The sequence below is a fragment of the Palaemon carinicauda genome, chromosome 20 (assembly GCF_036898095.1).
Source record: "Palaemon carinicauda isolate YSFRI2023 chromosome 20, ASM3689809v2, whole genome shotgun sequence".
Taxonomy (NCBI): Eukaryota; Metazoa; Arthropoda; class Malacostraca; order Decapoda; family Palaemonidae; genus Palaemon; species Palaemon carinicauda.
In genome coordinates this window covers 124,136,639-124,147,930 of record NC_090744.1, presented here as the reverse complement: position 1 = coordinate 124,147,930, position 11,292 = coordinate 124,136,639, and positions in this window count along the sequence as shown.

Here is an 11,292-nt window from a genome sequence, read left to right as displayed (position 1 = left end):
ATATTTAATTAATTAGAATGTTCTATATTATAGTTATATTATTCATAATGTTTTAATAAAAATACAGTCCGGATATGGAAGTGCACAATAATATATGTGAATAAGGCTGATATATCTATACAATTAACACCTTTTATTCATTTTTTCAGACTAAACTCGTCAAAAGAAAGGGAAATTTATAGTCTTCTGCTAAAAACCAGAAACTAAACTGAAAATATGAAGAATAATGAGACATTTTAATGACATCAAGATGAAGACCAGCAACGAATTATCTGGGATTTACAACAGGAAAAGATTCAAGAAAGTTTTTGAGGAAGACAAAATTTATTCGTTTTTTATTTAAAAAGGAGCACAGAGTTGTCACGGGTAAAGAACCCACTCTTATCATCAAAATTTCTAATGGTATAATATCCTGATCAGAGATATTATAGTACTACAGATTCTTTGAAATGTCCAGTTGACTATATTTTTAGGTGGTTGTGTTACAATCGTCACAACATTTATATTCCAGAGGTTTAATAGCAATCAATAACTGAAGATAAAAAAAAGTAACAGTAAATAACTTTTATAAATTTTCACTACAACGATATTACCAAATTATTTCAAGTTAAAGTATTTATTCCTTGAAGCCGGAAATTTAATTGTTAAAGCTATTTACTTTTATTCAGACTAGTAGTAAGCATTGCATTCGCTCTTAATCCTTACAAAGTCATTGCATATAAAACAAATGTTTGTTTTGAGTTAAAAAAAATGTTTAGTACTATATTTTTCTAGTAAATCCCAAGCACTCAAAATTTTACTTGAAAATTAGGTCCAACTCACCATTTATGAGCTTGTTCAACTTCAAAATTAAAATTCCGATTGCAATTTTCTTATTAATATTAAGTAAACAAGAACAATAATTGGTTTAGTTGTCTGAAACTAGTTGGCAAATATGAGTTTATTGAATGATGAGGGATTCCTATTACCCTATCTCTTAAAATAATTATTCTGTATTATAGATAATGTTAAATGGATTGGTTTATATGTATTATTGTAAATTCATTTGGAAAAGGAGGAAACTGGACGTTAACAACCAATTAATAGCCTACAAGCGGGGCATGACTCGGACCCATTAAAAGTGTATTTTCGATGTTCAAACTCTTATTTAATTTTTGGCTTCTCAGGCAACTTCAATTTCAGAAGCATTTGTAAAGATAATTTTATTTGCATAAATTTTGGAAGGGGAAACTTTATATAATTTATTTTTTAATGTGTATCGTTCAAACAATGTAGAGACGAAACATTTAATTTTAAAGTTTTTAGATAAGAGAGAAACAATTTATTGTGCAAAATACAAAGTTTACAAAGTACAGCACAACAGGCAACCCGGTCGCGGTATGCGTGTAGGGGTGAGCCCTTTTGAATGGATGGCATTGGCTGTGACATTTTACATACCTTTTCCACCCTATTGATTACTAGACAAATGTCATTCATCAGGGCTGATATGGTACTCAGGTAGTATTACAAATTTCAAATACTTACAGTCAATTATATAGATAAAATACATGATAAGTAGGAATTGCCCATTGAAAGATTGCAAATTTTGTCATAAGTACTGTATAATATGGAATTCTAATATATGCTGTTCAATAAGTAATGATTTGAATGTAAACTATACAAAATATGCATTTTATCAGGTTTCTGTCTAGGTACAAAGTTGCTAGTAACATGTGTTATTATTGTAGTGTATATAATGAGGAATTTCTTGCTGATTTACACAATTAAGTTATGCACAATATTCTAACATAATTTTGTTACTGAATGAATGACATTACATGAGGGCAACATATGAGACTTTATATAAACGTTATAAATAGATTAGAAACAATTCTAATGCTAACTGGTGACTGCAGGATAGGATGTATTTCATTTTGGTTACTGTACAATATATAAATACTTATTTAGCTGAAAGAATTACGTTTAGATGAGGTCAACACATAAATTTTTTGTGAAAGTATTATTAAAATGAAAACTAAATACAACAGGTTTTATAATGCTACTAGGTAGTTGCAAAATGAGATGTACTGCAATTTAATGTATGTACATATTATAGCATATACAAGTCTATTGACTATCTGGAGCAAGCAAATTTTGGATGAGTTGCAACAACCTTTTTCAGCACACCAGGTTGCAGAAAATGCTTGAGCAGGTCAACTCCACTCAGTCCCCGTGGCCTGTAATAAGTAATTTCTTCACATTCCACGAGATAATGACTGAGAGTTTGCTTCCTTAGCCCGCCACATAGTCTGCAGCATGTTTCTGATGGACTGGCAGCTGGCAACACCTCCCATAGGTATCGGTTCTGCATCCTTAGTCTGCTATACGTTGTTTGTTCTCTTCTGCTCTCTAGTCCAAGGAGTTCATAATCAGGTGGTTTTCCTTCAGTAATTTCAAGATATTTTCTTATTGATGTGTGTGTTTCTTTGAGCATCTCTATTCTCTCATTGTAACTATTCATTATTTCCATTCCAACAGTGTCTTTCAACATATTCAGGGATGGTGTCAGTTTGTAGTCTACTCTCTCCTTCCTTGCGCCTTCTTTAGCGAGCTCATCAGCTCTCTCATTGCCTCTGATTCCAATATGTGAAGGCACCCATATGAATGCAACCATTCTGCCTGCTTGTTTGATCTGTGACAGCAGGTCTATAGCTCTTCTCACTATGGTGTTTGCTTCAGCTTTTCTTGGTGTTAGAGATTGCAGGGCACTCAGGCTGTCTGTTGCTATTATGGCATTGTCCTTATTCCTTTTTATAATGCTTAGTGCAGCCGTAATACCCAACAGTTCTGACTAGTACGGAGCATCCATCTGTCGATCGTAGGGACAGAGAGTGTACCTTTGCTCCATTCTGATACACAGTTACTCCGCTTCCTGCTCTCCCATCTTCCAGAAGTGACCCATCTGTGTAATAATGAACTCGTTCCCCTTGAATACTGTCCAGCCTCTGAAAATATTCATTCTTCAACAATGCAGGATTCATCTCTTCCTTTTTCCCTTTTAAAGATGAAAGCAGTATCTCAGTCTCTGGTATACTCCATGGCGGAATGCTTTTTACATCTATCTTGGTTAAGTCTAGATATCCTTTCATGCTAGAGGCCTTTATTAGTTGTCTTGCTGCAGTAACCCAACCATTCTTTAATCTTTTAGGGTAGCTGTGAATTAGAGTATCTCTTGTTAATCCATCGTCATCTGTCATGATAGACCTATACAACTGGATGATCGCTGTTATTGCTAATCTATGATGTATTGGCTTCAGACATGCCTCATTCCTCAATATTTCTTGCCTGACACTTTTAGGTGCCCCTAGTATACTTCTTGCTGCCTTGTTCTGGATGATTTCTAGGATACCAATATAGCTCTTCCTCAGGGGCAGCAACATGCTACTACTGTAATCAATGATTGATCTTATCATAGATGTATAGAGTTGCTTTACCATTGGTACACTTGCACCGACAGAGCCACATGCTACTTTGGTACACTTGCACCGACAGAGCCACATGCTACTTTCCAAAGAAGGCGCAATCTCATTGCTGAAGCCTGAACAATTCTCTTAACTTCATACAATTTATGACACCTGTTACTGAGTATGACACCCATGTACTTGTACTGGGCTACCTTCTCTATTCTTTGCCTTTGTATGTGCAGTATCAGGGGGTTGCGTGTGCCCCTTGCTATCATCTTTGTTTTTTCAGGTGATATGACTAATCCTATGCTGTTACATAATGATGTGCAAGCCCTAATTGCCCTTTTTATTCTCTTTGTGCTAGCTTGTACCACTATGTCATCTGCATATATGGTTATTATGATTCCTGGTATATTAATTTTCCCAAGTACATTCATTAGAATATTAAAGAGAGTAGGTGATAGAACACCTCCCTGAGGGGTACCCAATTCCATTTTTTCCCATCTTGATTGTATGCCTTCAAAGTAGACACAACTGACTTTATCTGTTAGGTAGTCCATTATAAGCTGTAGGAGTCTTCCTTCTATCATCTCTGCTAGCTCAGTCAAAATAATTATATGGCTAGCCCTATCAAAGGCCCCCTTTAAATCTATGAACACTGTGTATTTTAACCCTAAGGCTGCACTTACTCTATGAATACAGTGGTGTGTGCTCCTCCCAGGTATGTAGCCATATGAATTCTTTGACAGCTTTTTCCTAATAAACAAATTGAGTCTGTTTAGTAACATTCTTTCAAATACCTTGCACAGACATGATGTTAATGAAATGGGTCGTAATTCACCTGGCTTTCCTGGTTTTGGTACTGGTATTATGAGGGACTTCTTCCATGCTTTGGGTAGGGGCTGTCCTGACCATATGTTGTAGAGTTTCAGAACTGGATTTCCACTCACTGTTGTGAGGAACCTGATAGCATTATATGTAATCCCATCTAATCCGGGTGCAGTAGACTTCCCACTCCTGAAAGTTTCCTGCAGCTCTTGTTCTGTGAAGGGTTTGTCATCACACTTCCCTATCTTCTTGAGTGCTTCTCTTAACTTCTTTATTTTCTTCCTTATCCTTTTCTCAACTGCCATTCTAACCTTGATAGGTAATGAATCATTGCTTGCATCAGATGCCCACTTTGTCATAAGTTCATTTGCTCTTTCTCTCGGATTCGTATGGAGTGGTTCTCTGTTTTTCTTCCCTTGGGCTATCCTCACTCGCCTTGCGACCTCACAAGGAGGTGTTTTTTCATTGATGCCTTGCATAAACTTAATCCAGTACTTCTCTCTTGAGTTCTTTTTAACATCTTGCACTTGTTTCTCTAGTCTTCTATATATTGTTAGGTTTTCTGGGCTGGGTTTATTCATCCACTTCTTCTTTGCCTTGCTATACTGCCTGTTTATTCTCTTCACTGCATCATCTGCATTATACCAGCTTGTTAGTGGCTTTTGTGGTTCTCTTCTCTGCTGATGTGTGCGCTCTAGCACTTCCTCTTCTAGCCTTTTTATAAGATCCTCATTATACTGGTCACTGCTTTTGGCTTCATAGCCATCATGCCAAACATTCATACTTTTTCTGATGCTGTCTTCCCATTTTTTTGGTACGTTGATTTTCTTTCGTGCTGTAATCTTTCTTTTAAAGGTTTTGTTCAGTACAATCTCTGCATAGATGCCAAAGTGGTCTGATGTTAGGGTATCCATTATCTCACAGCTGTGTTGCAGATCTGTATTTCCAACTATACAGATGTAGTCAAGCTTCTTTCCTTTAATGTGTTGGTTCTGCATCATTTAGAATTCTTATATTGTTTTCTCTGCTCATGAGGTACTAGTACATATGTATGCCATTTACATTCCTCCTCCCTGTTGCAGAGCCTAATTTTGGATGTACTGCATTAGGATCACCCACTATCAGCAAGGGATTATCTTGTGCTAGTAGGTTATTACTATCAATGTCCAGGACCTGTGCTGGGGAATATGTATTGCACATGCGGAATAGCTGCTTTCCACCTTCATCATGTATTCCTATGGTAAGGCAGTCTGTGTTTGCACCTAATCTCGGGTTTGTGCATTTTTTTACAGCTAGGTTCTTTCTGTAGTATGTTATTAGCCCTCTACTCATTATTGTTCTGCCATCAGTCTTATTGGCTTGGACACTATCTTTTGAGACAAAGTGATACCCTGGAATGGTTATATAATCTGTGGGCATGTGCTTCGTTTCCTGCAGACATATGATGTCCACCAGATTTTCAAGAGCAAATTGTTGCACTTCAATTAGTCTATTTGCCAGACTGTTTGTATTCCAACTACAGATCTTGAGAAGGTCCATCTTGTTCATTCTCAGAGTTAGTATCTTTTATCATCTCTCTTATTAATTCTCTCATCTCCATACTACTTCTGTGGGCAGCTACTGCCACTTTTGTTATTGCTGGTGTTTCAGAGCTATTTTCTTGATATACTCTTGTGAGTAATTCCTTGATCTTTTTTGCTGATATGTCCCTTGGCAATGCTATTTTCATGTGAATGTTGTCACAGTTGATAGAGGCGACATCTGTCTTGTAGCCTGAGTAGTCTAAGACCTCCTTACTGCTTGAGTTACCATCTGCAATTGCTGGTTTGTTCCTCCATGTTGTAAAATCTTGCCGTAGCTTGTTAATTTCCTGGTGTAGCTTTGTATTTTCCTCTTAGTTTTTCGTTTTCTGCTGTCAGTTGCTTAATCTCTTGTTTGTCTTCATCTGCCTGTGGATTCTTCATTGGTGCCTTTTCTTTTCTGATACCAGTTCATCTAGTCTTTTGCTCTGCCCTACAAGGTGTTCACTTAAGATTTGTATAGTTGCTCTGAGACTTTCATTTTCTCTTCTGGCCGTCTCCATATAGTCATTGAGCCTATTATTTAATACCATCAAGGGACTAACCTCTGTACTTGGTTTGGATGTTGTAGCTTCTGTAGTAGTCCATTCCCCAGGCAGGGGTGGAAAATTTTCCTTATACATTAGGCTTCCACTCCTGGGAAGGCATGTCCTGCTGGAGGCCCTGAGATGCCTTCCTGCTCTTCTCTGCTAGTTGCTGCACTATGGGCTTCAGGGGCTCGAGCTGCAGTAGGGTGCTTAGTGCACTGGGTAGAATTTGCATTGTGACTGCCTCCACAGTTGCAACATAAAGGAGCAATCTCATTCCCAGCATTGATAAGAGCTCGGCATGTGGCTGACTCATGGTTTGGGCACAAAATCTGCATCTAGTGGAATTCTTACACTTATCCTACCATGATTCCACCTAGAGCACTTTCCACACAAAATAGGCCTTTGCACATATTCTCTGATCCTAAGGGGATAAGGATAAATTGGAATTGACAGATGGTCAGGGATGTCTCCCTTCCACCAACCAATTATTTCAGATAAAAAAAAAAAAAAAAAACAAGATTTTAGACAATGAAATTTCAATATCTATTCAAGATTAAATATAAAACGGTCACTATTAAAAAAGATAGATGCATTTCAAAAATTTCAGGTGTAAAGAAAACAGGCTTGATGAAATTTTCTTTAGACTTATTGAATAGTCTTTAATGTGAATAAGTAAGGGCATTTAGCAATAATTTTCTTCACCATCGGGATCATAAGGACGTAATCTTCATATTTCAGGGTTAATTACTAACTAATGGAGAGTGTCTTGTCTCCAATACACACAACAATGTACTCTGCAAATTTTACGTTCTTGGCCTATTTGACTATTCTTTCTGACACTTTATGCATCTTTTAGTATAATCATAACGTAAACATATAAGCGAGTAGTCATAGAAATAAGAACAATATTATACAAGCAAAATTATATTCGAGTCCCCATATAATAGAATAGAAAACGGGTAGTCTGCTTTGTCGGATCTTAGAAAATGGTATACTAAAGTAAATATAGAATTTTTGGAAATAAAGGTAAATACGTATCTAGGTCAGAAAAGGTTATTGCAAGGAACCAGACCCAATTGTGCGGATTTACATTCAAAGACTATTCAGCAATACCAATGTTTTGATTTAAAAATCCATCTAAAACGAATTATAGACACACACCCAGCCAAATTTTTAATCATCTGAATTTCCAAAATTCCATCCAGTTGGTGTGTCGCGCTTCTAAAATAGCTGTTAAATGAAATGTCAGTTTCCTCTGAACCAATTTACATATTTCCAGAACGTATCATTTTTAGAATTGTGTTAAGTACTGTAAACAAGTTATTTAAAAGTGTGACTGAAGCGTAATTAACTTTATCTTCTTGTAATTTATTCTACAATCTGTGCATTAAAGCACATGAATTGCGTGCGAATATAACCTCATTATTTTAATATAAATATCCTTCTTATCTTTGCCTGTGTAGGTCTATACCCCTCTGAGACAATCATCTAATTATTACCAACTATTAGAATTTTCTAATACACAACTTCAAGTATAGGCTTACGTTCTTAAATTGTATAAATTGCTTTTTCATGATGGAAGCTATTGGACAAGAAAAGTCTGGTCCACTAATTAACAACATCTTGTGGTGTTAAGTCCAATATTTTTCTTGGTGGGGGTTGGGGGCAGAAGAATAGCTTATTATATTCGACCAATCAACGTCTGTATAAATATTGGTGTTATACTAGTGCTAGAAATATAGTAATATATTAACTGATAATTATGGTTTGATATTTCAGAATAACCGGCCTTTTTCCCTTTCTGCAATAATGACAGAATTTTGCTTAACTGTAAATATCATGTAAAGGCTGTCTTAGAATTATATTTCATATACAGTTAAACGAGGGGAGGAGTGAGTATTTTCTGCAAAGATGGCTTTTTATCTATTGAATAGGTTAACAAGTTTTGCGAGTAATTAATCCATTTATCTTGTGTAACGGAATGTAAGGAAAGTCATAAATGGAACAATTTTGAATGTGTGTGAAAGGAATCACGGTATTTAAGGTCTTGAAAAGGATTGCTAAGCATTAGAAGGCTATTATAACACACACATCTCTCTCTCTCTCTCTCTCTCTCTCTCTCTCTCTCTCTCTCTCTCTCTCTCTCTCTCTCTCTCTCTCTCTCTCTCTCTCTCTCCTTAGAATCAAGGTTATATCCACAAGAAAAAACAGAGCAGTTTCAAAATAAGTTTAGATTGTTTGGAAACTTTTTCCCCAAGGTGTTTGTAAGTTTAATCTTAAAACTTTAAATTAATAATTTTACAAAAATTTCAAAATTTTAATTATTCTAGTCACCGGTCATGTATAACATTCCAAAAGCTTGTTTGCAGTAGCATATCTTTGTCATATATGCTTTTCAATCCAGTTGACATTCATTTGTGTCTGAAAACTTGAGAATGACAAAATTGCTATTCAAAGGATAAAATTTCGTCTACTGGTTTTAAGCTTTGCATATTCTTTATACAAAAGAAGAAAACAGCCTAGACTCTTCTAGATTATGGCCTATATAACTAATAACAGTTGTAGTTTACAGCATTTTGTTAAAATGTTTTATGAGGGAATGCTTATTGAATTTTAGTTCCAGGGAAGCATTAGTTTTTCCATGATGAGAGTTCAGAGAATTTGCCTAAACCATCAGTGAGGTAGTTTTAAATCAACATTCACGTAATATTCATTGAATTGTATGATCTAAGAATAGTTATAATGTAAAACTTAGATTATATCTGAAAGGCTTAAATGAGTTGTTATACTTGAAGAAAGGGTAAAGATTAATGGTTTGTATAGAGACTGCCGACATTTTGTTGTTGATACGTAGGCTAAACTTGAAGGAATATAGTTAGGAAGGAATTACACATAGGGCACTGCTTTAGAGGAAAAAAAATATTACGTGCTGACCAATTTTTTAGGACATTGGGTAACTAAAAAAAAATGGGATTTTTAAAGCAATTTAGTCAATGCTTTGCGAGATTGATTTCAAAGTAAAATCTTGAATGATTTTAAAGGTTAGCATTGTTAAGGTATTAACATTTAGAGCCTAGAGGGTAGCGTTGTGGTTGAAACTTGTATTGTAATAGAAATATAGATTGTATATTTTATACCTATCAGGAGTGGTTTTATAGGAAAAGTGCCTTGGAAATTTAATCAAAATAACTTCATATAAATAGTAAGGGAATTGAATTTGGTGGATATCGTTTTTTCACATATAGGTAGCAAAGCTGATAAATGCTTAAAACCAGTTGCTTTTTATATACAATATAATATTGTTTTGTCATTTATGATTTTATTAATTCAATTATTAATCATTGAAATTTGAGATGCTTGTATAATTCATTAATGTGCATTGGTTAGAATGTTTATTTCAAATGTATTGTTGTAATTAATAGGCACTTCTTGATAAGGTGTATTACATCTGAATAATTGCTATGATCGAAAATTATCCAAGATACGAGAGCTATCATCCTGGTTGTTATTTTATGGGAAGAAAGTGACAGCATTGCCAATATTATGGCTTCATAAATAGGTAAAGGTAGATGGCCCAACATTATCACTTCATTGGTTAGAAATATGGACAATACTGACTACTTTATTAATGCCCCAGGTTCATTATAGCGGACCTGGAAGGAATTGTTCATGATATTGAGTACAAGAAATAGGAAGAGTTAAAAGAATTGGTTTCTTCCTCCATAGTGAAAATGAGATTTCTTCAGTGAGGTTATATCTTATTATCCTCCATAAGAAATGTTAGAAGCCTAAGATATTGTTCATATCTCAAGACTGAAATAGAAAGGTAAGACCAATCTTATATAAGAGATTGACTGAACAACATTTGTTCAGTAAACTATTTTCTAAAAAAGCGAATTTGAATTGCACAGGCTCAAGTTGTTAGTGATATTGATACTAATGGCAGTGATAGAGAGACTGGATGCCTTTGTGGGTCAAATGCGGCATTTCTAGGAATAGTTTACTGAGCAGAAGTTTTCAGAGTCGAGCTCTTATCATATAAGACTGGTCTTCCCTATCTTATTTCAATTTTGAAAATGAGAAAAATCTTAGGCTTTACCATTGATTATGGGGGATATTAAGAATTCATTTCCCCTGCTAAACCCCTGGATTGCTCAACTTAGACCTCTCATTTCCGATGTGGAGTAAGAAATTTATTCGAATTGGCTATTCAGATTTCATGTACTCAATATCATAAACAAATCCTTCCCAGCTGTGTCGCTGTAAAGAACCTGGGACATTGATATAGTGGTCAGTATTGTCCATATTACTAACTAATGAAGTAAAAATACTGGGCCATCTATGTTTATTTATTTAGTTATAGTATTAGTAGTGTTATATCACTTCCTTGCCATAAAATAACAACCAGGAACCTTGCTCCCATATCTTGGATAGTTTTCGTTCATACCATTTATGTAATAGACCTTGTCAAGAAGTGCCTATTACTTGCAACAAAATGTTTGCAATCTTTTTATCTTGAATATTTTGTTAATATTTATGCTGTTTAATATTTTTACCATATACATTGTAACCTTGAGGAATCGGAAATAAAATGCATATAAAAGGTCTTACACTTTTTAATTTAGTTTCCCTGTATATAAAAATAAAATCTGTTTGGTATACAAAAAGAAAACGATGAAAATTTTAAATAAAGAAAATAATGACTTGGACTATTCTCCCTATATTAAGCCTCATATGGCAGAGTGTTCTCCTTAAACGGCCCCCTGCCCCTTCTAGCACCACCAAATGCCTTATTCCCACTAAAAACAGGCTAAAAGGCTTACGAAATAGTCCTTGCTCCTAACTAGTCACTTGTACGTTTGGGCTGTTGTTGATCCCCCATATAGAGTTTGTTCACCCTCCACTGGGGTA